The following is a 19,399-nucleotide window of genomic DNA, read 5'->3' as shown; positions in this document are numbered from 1 at the left end:
AGGAACGGACCTCTGCTCACAGGAGAAGAGATGAAGCAGAACCCTTTAACCCACACAGCAGGATGAAGGTGGTGATGAAACCTGAAGGAGGAACGTCTCCTGAATCTAGGAACATGTTCTCCAGACAGAGTCAGACCTGTTTATCACTGCTAGTAACCATGACAACGTTACATCACTGTGACCGAGGGCGTAACCATCCTCTCAGGAGGAGGGGGAGATGTTTCTGAAGCCTGCTGACTGATTTATCATCCTCTCTCCTCTCCAGAGGCTGAGGAACCACAGAATGACCAGCAGCAGCAGTGCAGCACCTGCTGACCAACTTTAGTTCTTTAAATCACTAAAATCTAAAGTTTAAGCTGCCAGTCTGTGGTTGAGATGATACAATGAGCCTCTGACATCTACAAGGAGAGTAACCAGATCATGAGGAGCTAAATGAAAACACTCTACATGAGATGTTTGATGATAAAAACATTCCTGTAAGCAGATTATTACTTGTGACAAGGTAACAGGGCTGTGAGCCTCATAGTTTGATTTATTGACATAAACATAGAAAGTGACCCTGAAACACTAAATAAATCCACATTTAGTCAGATGTGTTAAATTAATCATGATAAAGAACGATGATGTATCCCTGCGTCCTTTAATTATTTAAATAATGCAGACATTTAATAATAGCTGAAGTAAATATTTAACAAAGAATCAGCCTGCTGCTGTCTCTGTCTGCAGGCTCTCCTCTCAGTGCTGCAGCTCTCTATCCTGACTCATGGCCTTCTCCCTGGGCCACCTTTGACTATAAACAATAAAATATTTTAGAGGTTTTGGTCACTCTTAATAAAACATATTCATGCTGCTCACCTGCCTGTAATTCCTCAGACTGCAGCTGTGAGGGAACAGACAGACACATCCCTCCTTTCACTTTCTGAGGCCTCTGATGCTCTCTGTCACACAGCAGAGCTATGGAGCATTTAGCTGTAATAAAATACATTTATGTTTATTTACAGCTGATGTCAGAGACTCTTCAGACCCCTGCTCACCGATTTATTAATTTAAAAACAGAACTTCTCTGTGATTCTCTTTCCACTGTAGTCAGCCTCACAGACAGCTGCTGCTTCATCATGGCTACAAACCTGCTGTGGAGCTTGACAAATAAATTAGAACCTCTTCCCCATTTGCACTTTGTAAAACTGCATTAAACGCAGTAAAGAGATGCACAGCAAGTTATGCACCAGACCCCTGATAGAACATGTAAAATGAAGTGAGAAATCAACAAAAAAAGAAAAGAAAGGCAGCAGAGAGGAAGAGTCTGAAGAAGAAACAAGCACTGACCACTGATGCAGCAAAGTTCACTAAACTGAAGGTTTTTTTTATTTTTAATAAAGAAGCAGCTAAGGTATAAACACTGGTGTTGAACAGTGAAAAGGCCAGCAGACTATCCTATAAACAATAGTTTAATAAGGAGTTTAGTCTCACTGAGGAACTAAGGCTAAAACGGACCAAATTAAACAAAGGTGAATAACAAAATAATCAGTGTGCTCAGATGGTGCAGCCCATTTCCTCCTCCTCTCCCACAGGTGGCTGCTGCTCTGCTTGCAGGTCATTTCAGGCCTGTGGTGGCTGCAGATAAGCGGACGGCTGTCAGCACTTCTCTGCCAGAGTGTTAGCCAGTATTGAAATCATTGTAATATTAGCCATAGGTGGTGGGACTCAGTCTCTCTGGTTGCCTGGGTAACTGTGTCTCTTGTGTCCCGGGTCTCATCACCTGCCGATCTTAGCAGTGAGATCTGGTTCCCTTTCTAAAGAACCCTGCATAGTTTCCTCAGTAGTGGTTCAGTTAACCTTCTAATTCTGCCTGGCTTGTCTCTGCATGTGGGTAAAAAACAGCTACCATGACACAATGAATTAGTGGAAATTCTAAAATATGGTTAAAGAGCCAGTGGAAAATAAATGTAATACTAAAATGTGATTAAATTCGGATTTAGTGTATTCTGCTTAAACTCAAATTATAAATTCTGCAACAGGAGGCGCTGCAGCATGTGGCTAAGTATAATGTCTGCTTTCCCTGCTTCACCTGCAGCATGGGTGGCTCCATGAAGGATAAATTATTTTCACGTTTCTCATCACAAACAGACACAAGCACAAACTGCAACATTCACAAGTGTAGAATGAATATGTGGTATTCTGCTGCTCAATCAATACATACAAGCGTGAGCTGCAACAATGAATTCACTGTATCATTTTCCCAGATGCATCTGTGGAAATTTAGACAGAAGAAAATTATACATTTTTTTATTACACATTTCTTTTAATCAGTGCTTTAAATGGAAAAAAGTAAGTGCCAGTGCTCCCCTTAATGTCATCCACATATGAGACTGAGACACATGATTTCTATAAGCTTATTACTGTCACAGTTTCTTTCTGTGACATATTTTTATATATATATATATATATATTTCTCTTCAGTATCAGGCCTGGCCTCAATAAACCCACACCACCGTATAAATTTACATTTAATCTAAAAATATGCTAGTATCTTCAAAAACTCAATATATAGACCAGCCATAAACAGGGTCTCTGCATTCATATTTATTCATATGTATATCAAACTGTCCATTAGGTAATGATGTGTCTTCACTTCCATCTGACGCAGGAACAGATTTGGAGAGGAGACAGCAGAGGCTGAAAGAGAACGCAACAAGAAGCAGAAAACATATTGAGAGAACATTTCACTCCATCAGGAATTTACTAATGGCAGTTTTAGTATTTAGAATAGTTGAAATATAACAGCAGGTTTTGCACATATAAGGTTAAATATTACTAATTTAGAAAACAGCGGTCTTTGTGTAAAGTTAATGGTGATGACCTGCATCAGAGTTTAGATCCCAGCTTTGTTTAAAAAGTCTGCAGCAGCTCCTGGGTTCATCTCTCTTGGTTTGGTGCTTCCAGCCTCTCATCAGCGGCATCCTGCCTCTGATCCTCTCACCAGCAGTCTGGCCTCTGCTCATCTTATCTGACGTATTGTTGACTCTCTCCCTGCAGCTAAATCATCAGCATCAGGCGTCTGTGGGGCATCAGGATCCCTGTTAGATGCACTAGATGCTAAGTTGTGGAGTGAGATTTCTATTATTTGTGTAGTGAAGGACTGCTGTTGTCATCTTCTTCAGCCCTTTAGGAACCAGGACTACATCCCAGCTGTGATGCGTTTATCCTCTCATTCAATAGACCTACGTTCACTTCAATGTACGACAAGCTTTTTACACCAAAACAAGTTTGTTTTGAGGTTTAGCCTGGTCATTCTGTCCCTGAAGTATGGTGCTGCACATCCTTCTTCCTGCCCATAACTGTGGTTAACGAGGCAGGTAATCAGCCTTTCCATGTAAAGGGGGGTAGATCGTTGAGGAGATCAGATCCGAGGCAAGGATTCCTGCAAAAGATGAAAAAGAAAATGATAATGTAATGTTTTCTTGGGGGTGCTATGACTTTTGCAGGGGGAGCTATAGCACCCTCTAGCGCCCCCTGGTGCACCCAGTGACCTTCTGCCGGTAAGTAGAAGAAAGAATCAAACATCAAGAAAGACAAAAGGGTAAAAGAGCTGAATTCATGCTGCCAGCCTCCAGCTGCAGTTTAGACGAGTCCAGCGGTTCTGAGAATCCAGCTGACATCCAGATGTGGACAGGAACAGGATGAATGAAATCATCCCATCACAGGATCCAGGCTGGTTCTGGTTCCAGTGTTGATCTTATGCTGATAGTCTTTTAAAGAGACAACAATAAAACTAACCTGTCAATTTCAGCAGCGAATGAATGAATGAATGAATGAATGAATGAATGAATGAGCTACCAGGCTTTGTCCACCAGGGGGCAACATCACACTGAGTGTTTAACCCAGACTGCAGGCCGTCAGAGTGAAGCTGATGTTAACCTTCTCCCTCTGAAGCTGATGCTAAATGTTCTAAACTTAGGAGATTTAGATCATCTGACATCTACACTGGTTACTGTGAGATGATTGTTTAACTTTGGCTTCATTTCTGCTGAGAAATAATTAAAGTCCAAAGAAAAACCGTGAAAGACCTTGAAGAATGGAGAATAAAAATGGAGAACAATACTATAACTGAGTTTGATTCTCAATCTTTCTCTTTTTTTCTACAAGTATTCATAGAGGTCAAAGGTTACACATCCCTCCATCAAAGAATGTCTGTTTGATAATATCGCCTCAATGGACTAAAGAGAGGTTCATGGATGTAAATGTTACAATGTTCAGGTTTAACCATGAGGCGCCTATAGAAGATTACAGTTATCCTGATGTGTTACACAGAAATGTAGAGTAGCTGAAATAAGACAAAAAGAGTATTACGGTTTAAATATGAACTGATGTAAACCAACAGGTTGATGTTTTCTTGTTTCTGGAGATCAGTTCTCTGGGAACAGATCAGGGTTTGGTTTCATTTACAAAGAATTGGAAACTATGGTGTCAGACCAGTAACTGTCTGAGGATTCTCTTATATGTGTTATAAATCTGTTTGACTTTGGATTTTTAATTAAACAAATCTAATTCTAATTTTTGACCTTTAAAACCTTCATATTGATCTAGTTGCATAAACTGACCTCAGATCTGCCTTTAATGACATCATCAGCTCACAGCCAGCTTCCTGTGGCACCAGAATGATTCTGGTTCTGGTCCACATGGGTCTCCTCTGCTCCTCAGCTGCTGGTTTCTACCTCAGTCCCAGTAGAGATCTGACCACCAGGAGCTGTAGCTCCCTGTCTGACATGGAGTCTCCATCACTCTCTGGACCCTGAGGTGGTGAAACCTCCGACGTTCAGTCCTCTGATGGAGGAGCTGAACTGGATCAACACCTCCAGTCTGGCAGAAAATTCTGTTCAATCGTTCAGGTTCTCTGTTAATTCAGATAAAACTCACATTTAGCTGATAGATGAAGGAGAACATATAGAATTCAAATGAAAGAAAAACAGTTCAATCCTCTTTCCAAAAAGGTAAAATGCTTTAAATCCAAGGCTGAATCCAGACACCACCACACCAGCTTTAACTTGCTAAGTTCTGTGGTTCTGATGAAACGGACCAAAGAACTCGGCCTCATCAGACTGTAATAAAAATAAAATGTACATTTATAAGGAAATAAAGGGGCAAAAAGGACTGGACCCATTAACAACACATCACACAGAAAAACTGCTGAGCAAGCTTCTCTGGAGTTCATTCATCATCACTACCAGTGAATGCAGAACTGAGAGAAAGTATTCACCCCCCCCCCCCTCTGATTACAGCAGCTTACTGATTACAGCTCAGTGACCTCCAGCCTCCTGACGACACTTGTATTCAGCCTTTGGTAAAGACTAGTTTTAATCTCATTTTCTAACACTTTTCCATTCGTTTCACCTCCTGATGTGTTTCTGTGACTAATCTAGTGGTTAGAGCAGCAGTCTTTGGTTCTGAGAAGGCTTCAAGAACCCGGTCCAGACCCAACAGATGGTACTATGGGTCACTGAGCCAGACCCGTAGCCCCAGATTCCTCCCAGGCGCTGGAAGCTGCCACCGCTCCCTGAGGGACGGGTTAGATGCAGAAGACACATCTGGTTGGAATCTACAATGACATAAAAATTTCCTCTTTCTTCTAAGAGTGAGCTAAATTCATTTAAAGAGTAACTAAACCCCACATCAACTTTTTCTCATGGTTCTGATGAGATTCTTCCACTCTGAACGACCCGACACTCGTATGTCCCGCTGTCCTCACGTTCTTCAGAACCAAAGACACGTCTCCGTCCCTCATCGTTCTGTCCTGCAGATCCACCCGGTTCTTGAAGGATGGATGCTGGTTAAATGCATCAATCTGCTCATCTCGGTACACCAGGACATATTCTGAGCCCAGACTGGTTCTGGTCCACTCTACCACTATAACAGGGTTCCTGCTGGTGAGTCCACATGGCAGAACCACATTATTATCTCCATGCTGAGCTGTGATCTTCTGCTGACCTGCAGGACAGAGAAGGAGTCACACTGATAAACCTGCAAGATGTGGAGCTTTATGAGGCCATCATACAATTATCCCTCTGAATAAATATTCATCTGTTTTGGACCAAACAGGATTTCTGAGGTTTCTTTTATTTCCAGAACAGTAAATATATGAGAAGACATGAGGGGCGGCTGTTGCTGACTGGAGGCTGTCGTCCATTAAAAGGTTATTTCACTGTTTTAAACTGCTGTAACTGAACTCTGCACTAAATACAGATACTTGGAAAACAAAAACCTTTATTAAACCTTTATTTATTTATAAAAGCTCATTATTTAGCATTTGTTATCCTTTTAGGGAGAAGAATGATTGGTGTTAGGATTTTCATTCAATATTTTACAGATTGTTACAAAAAGCTACACACATGCTGCTGATTACTTTCTGACCATAGATGCTGATTAAAAGCTAAATTACAGAGGGTACGGAAAGTATTCAGACCCCATTAAATTTTCACTCTTTGTCTCATTGCAGCCATTTGCTAAAATCAAAAATGTTCATTGTATTTCTCATTAATGTAAACTCAGCACCCCATCTTGACAGAAAAAAACAGAAATGTAGAATTTTTTTGCACATTTATTGAAATAGAAAAACTGAAATATCACTTGGTCATAAGTATTCAGACCTTTTGCTATGACACTCATATTTATTAACTCACATGCTGTCCATTTCTGATCCTCCTTCAGATGGTTTTACTCCTTCATTGGAGTCCAGCTGTGTTTAATTAAACTGATTAGACTTGGTTAGGAAAGGCACACCTGTCTATATAAGACCTTACAGCTGACAGTGTGTCAGAGCAAATGAGAACCATGAGGTTGAAGGAACTGCCCGAGGAGCTCAGAGACAGAATTGTGGCAAAAATAATGACTAAATAACCCCAATATCTAAATATACAAATTCCCAAAATTAATATGAATTACAAATAATATTACAAATAATATCTAATAATCTCTTTCAGTCCTGACTTCTTGCCTGGGACTCTGGAGGAGAGTGTCTCAGTCAGCAGGTTGATCCACATTTCACCAAACGTGGGGCGGCTCTAAAGGCCAGTAGAACCACAGGACCTCTGTTCTCCTCCAGGTCCTGCAGGATGTCTCAGGAAGCTGGTGGAACCAGCAGGCTTTCATGTGTGGTGGGGAGCTTTGGCTCCAGAGTCCTGGACTGACTCCATCAGAGAATCCTGTCTGGTGGAAGAGGCTCAGACAGGTGAGTTCTGCTCAGGTGGGTGAGGCCGCCTCCCTGCAGCCCTGAGACCTGAGCCAGGAGCTCTGGACTGTCCTGCTTTGATCCTGGAGATCTGACTCCAGCAGGAGCTGCAGAGGAGCAGCACACCGTCACCACTGAGGAAGAGGAAGAGGAGGAGGAGGAGGTCCGTCACCAGCAGGAGGTTCCTGGGCTCTGCACAGATATGACAGCTTGTCTCTACTAGTGAATCCTGAAACCAGGAATCTAACAAAGGAAGGAGGAACGTCTCTGGCTGCAGGAGAACCAGCAGCAGAAGGTCTCCAGAAGGACTGAGAGCAGTTTGCAGGAACGGACCTCTGCTCACAGGACAAGAGATGAAGCAGAACCCTTTAACCCACACAGCAGGAGGAAGGTGGTGATAAAACCTGAAGGAGGAACGTCTCCTGCATCTAGGAACATGTTCTCCAGACAGAGTCAGACCTGTTTATCACTGCTAGTAACCATGACAACGTTACATCACTGTGACCGAGGGCGTAACCATCCTCTCAGGAGGAGGGGGAGATGTTTCTGAAGCCTGCTGACTGATTTATCATCCTCTCTCCTCTCCAGAGGCTGAGGAACCACAGAATGACCAGCAGCAGCAGTGCAGCACCTGCTGACCAACTTTAGTTCTTTAAATCACTAAAATCTAAAGTTTAAGCTGCCAGTCTGCGGTTGAGTTGACACAATGAGCCTCTGACATCTACAAGGAGAGTAACCAGATCATTAGGAGCTAAATGAAAACACACAGCATGAGATGTTTGATGATAAAAACATTCCTGGAAGCAGATTATTACTTGTGACAAGGTAACAGGGCTGTGAGCCTCATAGTTTCATTTATTGACATGAACATAGAAAGTGACCCTAAAACACTAAATAAATCCGCATTTAGTCAGATGTGTTAAATTAATCATGATAAAGAACGATGATGTATCCCTGCTTCCTTTAATTATTTAAATAATGCAGACATTTAATAATAGCTGAAGTAAATATTTAACAAAGGATTAACCTCCTGCTGTCTCTGTCTGCAGGCTCTCCTCTCAGTGCTGCAGCTCTCTATCCTGACTCATGGCCTTCTCCCTGGGCCACCTTTGACTATAAACAATAAAATATTTTAGAGGTTTTGGTCACTCTTAATAAAACATATTCATGCTGCTCACCTGCCTGTAATTCCTCAGACTGCAGCTGTGAGGGAACAGACAGACACATCCCTCCTTTCACTTTCTGAGGCCTCTGATGCTCTCTGTCACACAGCAGAGCTATGGAGCATTTAGCTGTAATAAAATACATTTATGGTTATTTACAGCTGGTGTCAGACTTTTTGACCCCTGCTCACCGATTTATTCATTTAAAAACTGAACTTCTCTGTGATTTTCTTTCCACTGTAGTCAGCCTCACAGACAGCTGCTGCTTCATCATGGCTACAAACCTGCTGTGGAGCTTGACAAATAAATTAGAACCTCTTCCCCATTTGCACTTTGTAAAACTGCATTAAATGCAGTAAAGAGATGCACAGCAAGTTATGCACCAGACCCCTGATAGAACATGTAAAATGAAGTGAGAAATCAACAAAAAAAGAAAAGAAAGGCAGCAGAGAGGAAGAGTCTGAAGAAGAAACAAGCAGTGACCCCTGATGCAGCAAAGTCCACTAAACTGAAGGGTTTTTTATTTTTTAATAAAGGAGCAGCTAAGGTATAAACACTGGTGTTGAACAGTGAAAAGGCCAGCAGACTATCCTATAAACAATAGTTTAATAAGGAGTTTAGTCTCACTGAGGAACTAAGGCTAAAAACTGACCAAATTAAACAAAGGTGAATAATAAAATAATCAGTGTGCTCAGATGGTGCAGCCCATTTCCTCCTTCTCTCCCACAGGTGGCTGCTGCTCTGCTTGCAGGTCATTTCAGGCCTGCAGTGGCTGCAGATAAGCGGACGGCTGTCAGCACTTCTCTGCCAGAGTGTTAGCCAGTATTGAAATCATTGTAATATTAGCCATAGGTGGTGGGACTCAGTCTCTCTGGTTGCCTGGGTAACTGTGTCTCTTGTGTCCCAGGTCTCATCACCTGCCGATCTTAGCAGTGAGACCTCGTCCCCTTTCTAAAGAACCCTGCATAGTTTCCTCAGTAGTGGTTCAGTTAACCTTCTAATTCTGCCTGGCTTGTCTCTACATGTGGGTAAAAAAAACAGCTACCATGACACAATGAATTAGTGGAAATTCTAAAATATGGTTAAAGAGCCAGTGGAAAATAAATGTAATACTAAAATGTGATTAAATTCAGATTTAGTGTATTCTGCTTAAACTCAAATTATAAATGCTGCAGCATGTGGCTAAGTATAATGTCTGCTTTCCCTGCTTCACCTGCAGCATGGGTGGCTCCATGAAGGATAAATTATTTTCACATTTCTCATCACAAACAGAAGCACAAACTGCAACATTCACAAGTGTAGAATAAATATGTGATATTCTGCTGCTCAATCAATACAAACAAGCGTGAGCTGCAACAATGAATTCACTGTATTATTTTTCCCCAGATGCATCTGTGGAAATTTAGACAGAAGAAAATTATACATTTTTTTATTACACATTTCTTTTAATCAGCGCTTTAAATGAAAAAAGTAAGTGCCAGTGCTCCCCTTAATGTCATCCACATATGAGACAGAGACACATGATTTCTATGAGCTTTTTACTGTTACAGTTTCCTTCTGTGACATATTTCTCCTCAGTATCAGGCCTGGCCTCAACAAACCCATGCCACCGTATGAATTTACATTTAATCTAAAAATATGCTAGTATCTTCAAAAACTCAATATATAGACCAGCCATAAACAGGGTCTCTGCATTCATATTTAATCATATTTATATCAAACTGTCCATTAGGTAATGATCTGTCTTCACTTCCATCTCACACAGGAACAGATTTGGAGAGGAGACAGCAGAGGCTGAAAGAGAAAGCAAGAAGAAGCAGAAAACATATTGAGAGAACATTTCACTCCATCAGCAATTTACTAATGCCAGTTTTAGTATTTTGAAAAATTGAAATATAACAGCAGGTTTTGCACATACAGCATAATGTTTAATATTAATAATTTAGAAAACAGCGGTCTTTGTGTAAAGCTAATGGTGATGACCTGCATCAGAGTTTAGATCCCAGCTTAGTTTAAAAAGTCTGCAGCAGCTCCTGGGTTCATCTCCGTTGGTTTGGTGCTTCCAGCCTCTCATCAGCAGCATCCTGCCTCTGATCCTCTCACCAACAGTCTGGCCTCTGCTCATCTTATCTGACGTATTGTTGACTCTCTTCCTGCAGCTAAATCATCAGCATCAGGCGTCTGTGGGGCATCAGGATCTCTGGTAGATGCACTAGATGCTAAGTTGTGGAGTGAGATTTCTATTATTTGTGTAGTGAAGGACTGCTGTTGTCATCCAGTACGGGTCTCCTTCAGTCCTTTAGGAGCCAGGACTACATCCCAGCTGTGATGCGTTTTTCCTCTCATTCAATAGACCTACGTTCACTTGAATGTACAACAAGCTTTTTGCACCAAAACAAGTTTGTTTTGAGGTTTAGCCTGGTCATTCTGTCCCTGAAGTATGGTGCTGCACATCCTTCTTCCTGCCCATAACTGTGGTTAACGAGGCAGGTAATCAGCCTTTCCATGTAAAGGGGGGTAGATCGTTGAGGAGATCAGATCCGAGGCAAGGATTCCTGCAAAAGATGAAAAAGAAAATGATAATGTAATGTTTTCTTGGGGATGCTATGACTTTTGCAGGGGGGGGCCATAGCACCCTCTAGCGCCCCCTGGTGCTGCCACTGACCTTCTGCCGGTAAATAGAAGAAAGAATCAAACATCAAGAAAGACAACAAGCTAAATGAGTTGAATTCATGCTGCCAGCCTCCAGCTGCAGTTTAGACGAGTCCAGCGGTTCTGGGAATCCAGCTGACATCCAGATGTGGACAGGAACAGGATGAATGAAATCATCCCTTCACGGGATCCAGGCTGGTTCTGGTTCCAGTGTTGATCTTATGCTGATAGTCTTTTAAAGAGACAATAATAAAACTAACCTGTCAATTTCAGCAGCGAATGAATGAATGAATGAATGAATGAATGAATGAGCTACCAGGCCTCGTCCACCAGGGGGCAGCATCACACTGAGTGTTTAAACCAGACTGCAGGCCGTCAGAGAGAAGCTGATGTTAACCTTCTCCCTCTGATGCTGATGCTAAATGTTCTAAAGTTAAGAGATTTAAATCCTCTGACATCTACACTGGTTACTGTGAGATGATTGTTTAACTCTGGCTTCATTCCTGCTCAGAAATAATTAAAGTCCAAAGAAAAACCGTGAAAGACCTTGAAGAATGGAGAATAAAAATGGAGAACAATACTATAACTGAGTTTGATTCTCAATCTTTCTCTTTTTTTCTCCAAGTATTCATAGAGGTCAAAGAGCAGCTTAAATAACACAAAAAGCGTATTAAGGTTTAAATATAAACTGATTTGAACCAACAAGTTGGTGTTTTTGGGAACAGATCAAGGTTTTGGTTTCATCTGTAAAGAAATGGAAACTGTGGTGTCAGACCAGTGATTTGAAAGCGGCGACAGTCTGAGGATTCTCCGTCTTACATGTGTTATAAATCTGTATGACTTATGTATGACATAAACTGACCTCAGATCTGCCTTTAATGACATCATCAGCTCTCAGCCAGCTCCCCTTCTATGACATTCAGCTTCCTGTGGCACCAGAATGATTCTGGTTCTGGTCCACATGGGTCTCCTCCGCTCCTCAGCTGCTGGTTTCTACCTCAGTCCCAGTAGAGATCTGACCACCAGGAGCTGTGGCTCCCTGTCTGACATGGAGTCTCCATCACTCTCTGGACCCTGAGGTGGTGAAACCTCCGACCTTCAGTCCTCTGATGGAGGAGCTGAACTGGATCAACACCTCCAGTCTGGCAGAAATTTCTGTTCAATCGTTCAGGTTCTCTGTTTATTCAGATAAAACTCACATTTAGCTGATAGATGAAGGAGAACATATAGAGTTCAAATGAAAGAAAAACAGTTCAATCCTCTTTCCAAAAAGGTAAAATGCTTTAGATCCAGGGTTGAATCCAGACGCCACCACACCAGCTTTAACTTGCTAAGTTCTGTGGTTCTGATGAAACGGACCAAAGAACTCTGCCTCATCGGACTGTAATAAAAATAAAATGTACATTTATAAGGAAACAAAGGGGCAAAAAGGACTGGACCCATTAACAACACGTTACACAGAAAAACTGCTGAGCAAGCTTCTCTGGAGTTCATTCATCATCACTACCAGTGAATGCAGAACTGAGAGAAAGTATTCACCCCCCCCCCCCTTCTGATTACAGCAGCTTACTGATTACAGCTCAGTGACCTCCAGCCTCCTGACGACACTTGTATTCAGCCTTTGGTAGAGACTAGTTTTAATCTCATTTTCTAACACTTTTCCATTCATTTCACCTCCTGATATGTTTCTGTGACTAATCTAGTGGTTAGAGCAGCAGTCTTTGGTTCTGAGAAGGCTTCAAGAACCCGGTCCAGACCCAACAGATGGTACTATGGGTCACTGAGCCAGACCCTCAGATTCCTCCCAGGCGCTGGAAGCTGCCACCGCTCCCTGAGGGACGGGTTAGATGCAGAAGACACATCTGGTTGGACTCTACAATGAAATAAAGATTTCCTCTTTCTTCTAAGAGTGAGCTAAATTCATTTAAAGAGTAACTAAACCTCACATCAACTTTTTCTCATGGTTCTGATGAGATTCTTCCACTCTGAACGACCCGACACTCGTATGTCCCGCTGTCCTCAGTCCTCACGTTCTTCAGAACCAAAGACACGTCTCCGTCCCTCATCGTTCTGTCCTGCAGATCCACCCGGTTCATGAAGGATGGATGCTGGTTAAATGCATCAATCTGCTCATCTCGGTACACCAGGACATATTCTGAGCCCAGACTGGTTCTGGTCCACTCTACCACTATAACAGGGTTCCTGCTGGTGAGTCCACATGGCAGAACCACATTATTATCTCCATGCTGAGCTGTGATATTCTGCTGACCTGCAGGACAGAGAAGGACTCACACTGATAAACCTGCAAGATGTGGAGCTTTATGAGGCCATCATACAATTATCCCTCTGAATAAATATTCATCTGTTTTGGACCAAACAGGATTTCTGAGGTTTCTTTTATTTCCAGAACAGTAAATATATGAGAAGACATGAGGGGCGGCTGTTGCTGACTGGAGGCTGTCGTCCATTAAAAGGTTATTTCACTGTTTTAAACTGCTGTAACTGAACTCTGCACTAAACACAGATACTTGGAAAACAAAAACATTTATTAAACCTTTATTTATTTATAAAAGCTCATTATTTAGCATTTGTTATCCTTTTAGGGAGAAGAATGATTGGTGTTAGGATTTTCATTCAGTATTTTATAGATTATTACAAAAAGCTACACACATGCTGCTGATTACTTTCTGACCATAGATGCTGATTAAAAGCTAAATTACAGAGGGTACGGAAAGTATTCAGACCCCATTAAATTTTCACTCTTTGTCTCATTGCTGCCATTTGCTAAAATCAAAAATGTTCATTTTATTTCTCATTAATGTAAACTCAGCACCCTATTTTGACAGAAAAAAAAACAGAAATGTAGAATTTTTTTGCAGATTTATTGAAATAGAAAAACTGAAATATCACATGGTCATAAGTATTCAGACCTTTTGCTGTGACACTCATATTTAACTCACATGCTGTCCATTTCTGATCCTCCTTCAGATGGTTTTACTCCTTCATTGGAGTCCAGCTGTGTTTGATTAAACTGATTAGACTTGATTAGGAAAGGCACACCTGTCTATAGAAGACCTTACAGCTCACAGTGTGTCAGAGCAAATGAGAACCATGAGGTCGAAGGAACTGCCCGAGGAGCTCAGAGACAGAATTGTGGCAAAAATAATTACTAAATATACAAATTCCCAAAATTAATATGAATTACAAATAATATTACAAATAATATCTAACAATCGCTTTCAGTCCTCACTTCTTGCCTGGGTCTCTGGAGGAGAGTGTGGCTGGGTAGACCAGGCACAGCAGGGCAGGCGGGCTTCTCTTGTTTTTTAAACCCTACAGTCTGACATGGCAAACAGAACATCAGCCAGATGTGGGCCACCTCTGGCAGTGATGGCACGGTTCACCTGCGGCATGCCACATGGGACTTAGATTGCTGTGGGCCAGATCTGTTCATGGAGTCATGCACTTTTTACTTTTTTGGAATGACCATGACCTGGATGACTGAGAATCTTCACCAGCATAGATGGTCCATAGCAACCTAACCCACCGCTACATTTCAGAGTTCACACCTTGGAAAGCTCTCACTTTGATCAGGAGCATTCTTCCTTACATCAGCAAAGGTTAATTTAAGTGCCGCCATCATTTCTTGAACATAACCAACTTGATTTCCCGGGTGGTCCAGTCCCACCTCATAGTTACGATATCCGTATTCACCGGCTTGAGTCCCTTGCTCGGGACATGGAACATTTTGACCCAGATAATCAGGATTCAAACCTTCATGATTATCTGCAGGAATTCCAGTGTTGTCTTTTTGACCTGCCCTCTTCCTCATCTTGTGAGATACTAAAGCTTATTTGGAAAACAGCAGCCAGAAATGTTCATGTTTTCATTGAAGCTCTACCTCCAGAGATTCATGACCGTTATTCAGCTCTTTGCCAAGCTTTAAGGGAACAATATTCTTTTTACAGGGATCAAGCTTCTATAACACTTGATGCTTTTGCAGTTCCTAAAAAAAGAAAACGCCCTGAGAACTTTGTTCCTTGAGCCACGGCACATTTTTTTACACTTACAAAATTCTGGGGCACACCACCAACCAAAATGACACTCTAACACAGTACATACAATACATATAGTTAATGTATAGTTTGTATTTATACTCAGTGTGAAACCTGGGTCTGTTTTGATGAACACAAAATGGATATCCTGGCAGGAATGGTAGACAGACACACACAAAGCTCTTCCTCAACAGCTCTCAGTCTCTCTCTGTTTTTCGTTTTTATCGCAGTCAAGCTTGAGAAGCTCAGCTCTCATAGATATGTGGTTGAAAACGGGAGCAATGTCAAAATAGCTTTGTTGGCCAGAATGGAGAACTCCTTGGCAACAGATAACCAAAAACTGTCCAAAGGAAGATATCAGCAAAGTTTAGCTTTAAACCACAATCTTGTTTCAGTTCAATGAGTTCCTCTTGCTCCTTTAAACTCATGTCCTTTCCAGCAACGGATGCTGAGCTGTATGGGTCCCTAACCCAGTCAAGGAATTCTGTGAAGGCTGAAGAGAAATAAAATGACAACTTCTCCTCGAGAGTTTTCAAATGTGTGCCAATCACCTCGCACATTACAGCAGTGTTGCCATCATGACGTTTCTCGGTGAGCGGGAACATCTCAAGGTTGCCACGCTGCACTTGTTGCCAGATCTGCACCTTTAAACGGAATCCGTTCATTTTATCAGTGCTTGTAAGCAGGTTTTCATTTCGGCCTTGCATCCATGTGTTCAGTTCATTCAGATGATGAAATATATTAGCCAGCTTTGCACACCACTCATCACTTGCAAGCTGCTTTGAGTAATGGGACCTCTGGTTTGTCAGAAATACTTTAAGTTCCTCTCGCAGCTCATACACACGGGCCAGCACTTTGCCGTGTGGAGCAATAAGACCTTATGTTCCGCTCCCATTTCCTCACACAAAGATGCAAATAAGCGACATTTTAAAGGTCGCGTCTTCACAAAGTTCACTATGTGCACAACATCATCCAACACAGGAGCTAGATCTGCTGCAAAATACAGCGTAGGACAGCGTTATTCTCATTGTCATTGTTTTAACAACAATGCAAGTGTCCCTGTTTTTCCTTGTGTTCGTCAAAACAGAAACTGGAACGCAAGAAATCGGAGATGACGTAATCTGTGACTCATAAATTCTGACCTCTGAGGCAAAAGGAATGCACCATTATACCTGCCTTGTATGCTCACTCTGCCAGAATGACCAATCTGCATTGCCTGTATGTTGCTCCCAGTTGTTGTTAGCCCAGCCTGCCAGATCCTGTGTTCCTGCGTTTGGCCTGCCATCACTGATGGAACATTGCCAGGGACCAGTGGAGGGTATGGTCTACTGAAGCATTGCACAATGAGGAAATTAAAGTCAGAGTTTTGTGGACGATGTTGCTTATTGACTTGTTATTGATGCAAGAACATTTTGTATAAATGGTTTTTATTTAAATAAAAATTGTTTCCAGACTTTTGGCATCTAGGGTGATTCTTTTTTGAAAGTTTCAAACTTTCAGAATTGTTTACTTTATTCTGAAGCAAAGATGGAAAATGAAATCCACTGATACTCCGTTGTATCCTCTGAACTTAAGAAATGGCACAACTTTAAAACATTTAGTTTCTGTGAGTGCTTTAGCCTCATGTGAGACGTTAAACTGTTGGATGAGATAGAATAAACCAAACAAAGCCAGTTCTTCTTTAACGTTTTATTTCACTTGGCTTTTCAACAATATGTTGCCTCTCATGGATTAAACTGAGCTCTTCTCAGGTTCTGAAATATAATCAAGACAAGCTGAAGCTGTCTGTTGGTGGTTTTGCAGGGTTTCTTTAAAACAAGCAAGTTTACAGTTGCAATAACCTGTGATATCTGCTGAAAGTAGATTAGATGATGCAGATCACCATTTTGACCTGAGATTGATTCTGAAGATGAGTTTTTACACGCTGATAACATCGCAGAAACCCAACCTGTAAGCCATACTTTCACTAGTGGAATAAGTCAGAGTCGGACCGCGGGGTGAGGCAAATGACCGGGCCTTGTAATAAAGCGATTGATGAGTTTTACCCAGAATGCACTTGGAGAAAATATCAGTGGTCCACTTGAAAATGTGCCTCATAAAGTTAAATATAAGAGTGAAAATAAAGCCAGTCATGCTGAAAAACATTTTATTCAATATTTTACACCTACTACATCATTAAAATCAGTCGGGATTTTACTGTTTTTAGAAACCATGACTTAGTCCTTACTGTGTAGCACTCCTAAACAATTCTCTGTAACTTAATTCATCATGATGTCCTTGACTCTAATGCTGTTGTCTGCAACGTAAAGAAAGTGGAAAAGTCCTAAAGCTGATCCCAAAACTAAGGCTGAATTACATTGCCAAATGAAGTACCCTAGAGTTACTTCCTGCTTCCAAGGGTCTTACCTCCAACTCCAGTTGCAGGCTAAGTGTTTGACTTTGAAGTGACCTTGAAGGTGTAAACACTTTTTAAATAAACTATGTGCATGTGCATGTGCATAGCATGTGAACTCTATCTATTCATCCATTTTCCGTCACGGTTTATCCCTGTTGGAGTTGCGAGGGGTTGTCAGTGGGCAAGAGGCGGGGTTCACCTGGACAGGTTGCCAGTCTGTCGACAGGGCAAACAACCATTCACACACACACTCACACCTAAGGAGAATTTAGAGAGACCTATAAACCTAACAGTCAGGTTTTTGGACTGTGGGAGGAAGCCAGAGTACCCAGATAAAACCCACGCATGCACAGGGAGAACATGCAATAATATGAAGAGGGTATTTTTTTTGGCTCAGGATTGGATGTGTGAGATAGTGAAAAATAAATTATAGCAACAATAAAACTTGCTTCTTTCTTAAAATGTATTAAAGTATACATTATATGAAATACCATATGTGTTTTTGTTTAAGAGCCTAAAACAAAGTACTACGGCATGAAAACATGCATTTATTTACATATTTATAGTGTGAAAATTGGATCAACATCGTGGAGTATGATTCATGATTTAACTTCCTTGGTAAATGCATCGGGATCCTCCGTCAGAACGCTGACATTGCCATCATCTGCTGTGTCTCTGCATTCAACATCGTACTAGAAGAAGAGCTACTTTTGGTTTAGTTTTTTTTTTTTTTTGCTAATTCAGGCTCTTTTAAAATCACACGATTTAGTGCACTGGCCTCTGTAATAAGATATTAGGGCGTTGTCCGTGTTCATGTAGCTGCTGCAGAAAGATCTCTGACAGCATATAAAGGAGGAGCAGCTATATCAGATACCAGCGTGCTGGTTGATGCAGATATTGGGCAGGAAACCAGTGGTGTGTAACTGACTATAACGGTAATGATGACGTTAGGGGCTTGATGATGCTTAGTGTCAGACACGCGGTTGTTTAATAGAGACGTTAAACTACAGTTGGAAAAACGGTAGGTAATTTTAACCTGAAAGTTGGTTTATGGCTGTTCTGTGCGTTTGTTTTTAAAGAAAAATCCACCTTCTCCTTTTTTTCTCTCCACCAGAAACTTATTCTGTCTAAATCAGAGCCGGAGTTTTCCTTTAACCCTAACGGAGATCTAACTCTGTTCTCTGCTGTTCCTCACAGGATTCTGTTAAACTCCGCTTAAACTCGCAGACTTCCTTCTAGAGGGAATGTCTGCCTCTCTGACTGCTCTCCTCTTCTGGACTCTGATGGTCTGCAGCTCCTTCATGGTTGTTTCTGCTGGTAAGTTTGATCTCTGATAATAAGATGGAATAATGTGTTTCCATGTGAGATGACGAGAGTCACTGTTAACCAGGTTTTACAGTAACTGACAGTTTCTTTACATCTCACAACCAATGGTATATTTCTGTATCTGTAACCTGTTGAATGTAGATAAACTACCAGAACTGCTGTATTTAACATCTGATTCAGAATAATACCGGATTAACTGATGGGTTTAGTCAACTGGAAAGAAAGAAATACCAGGAGAGAATATAATTATCATTTTATGTAGTGACCCACTAACTGAACGATTAGGCAACAACACTCTTGTTTCACTTTTAAATAGAATTTAAACATCTCTACTTCTATGTAGGTATGGGTGTCGTTAAGGATTTCTCAATAATTCTACTCTTAATGATACTCCTTATGAATCCGCTATTTTATTATCATTATCAATACTTTTTTTAAAATAAAACAAAAGGGCAAAAAAATAAATAATGATCGCTGACTAACATTTGAAACAAAAGCAAGTACAAAATATATATATTTTTTGAAATAGAGAAAATAAAACCACTATATCAAAAACAACGGACCAGTTATTATATAGTTTTTT

Source organism: Fundulus heteroclitus, unplaced genomic scaffold, assembly GCF_011125445.2.
Source record: "Fundulus heteroclitus isolate FHET01 unplaced genomic scaffold, MU-UCD_Fhet_4.1 scaffold_49, whole genome shotgun sequence".
NCBI lineage: Eukaryota > Metazoa > Chordata > Actinopteri > Cyprinodontiformes > Fundulidae > Fundulus > Fundulus heteroclitus.
The sequence above is the reverse complement of the archived record's forward strand: the minus strand, read 5'-3'. Positions refer to the sequence as shown.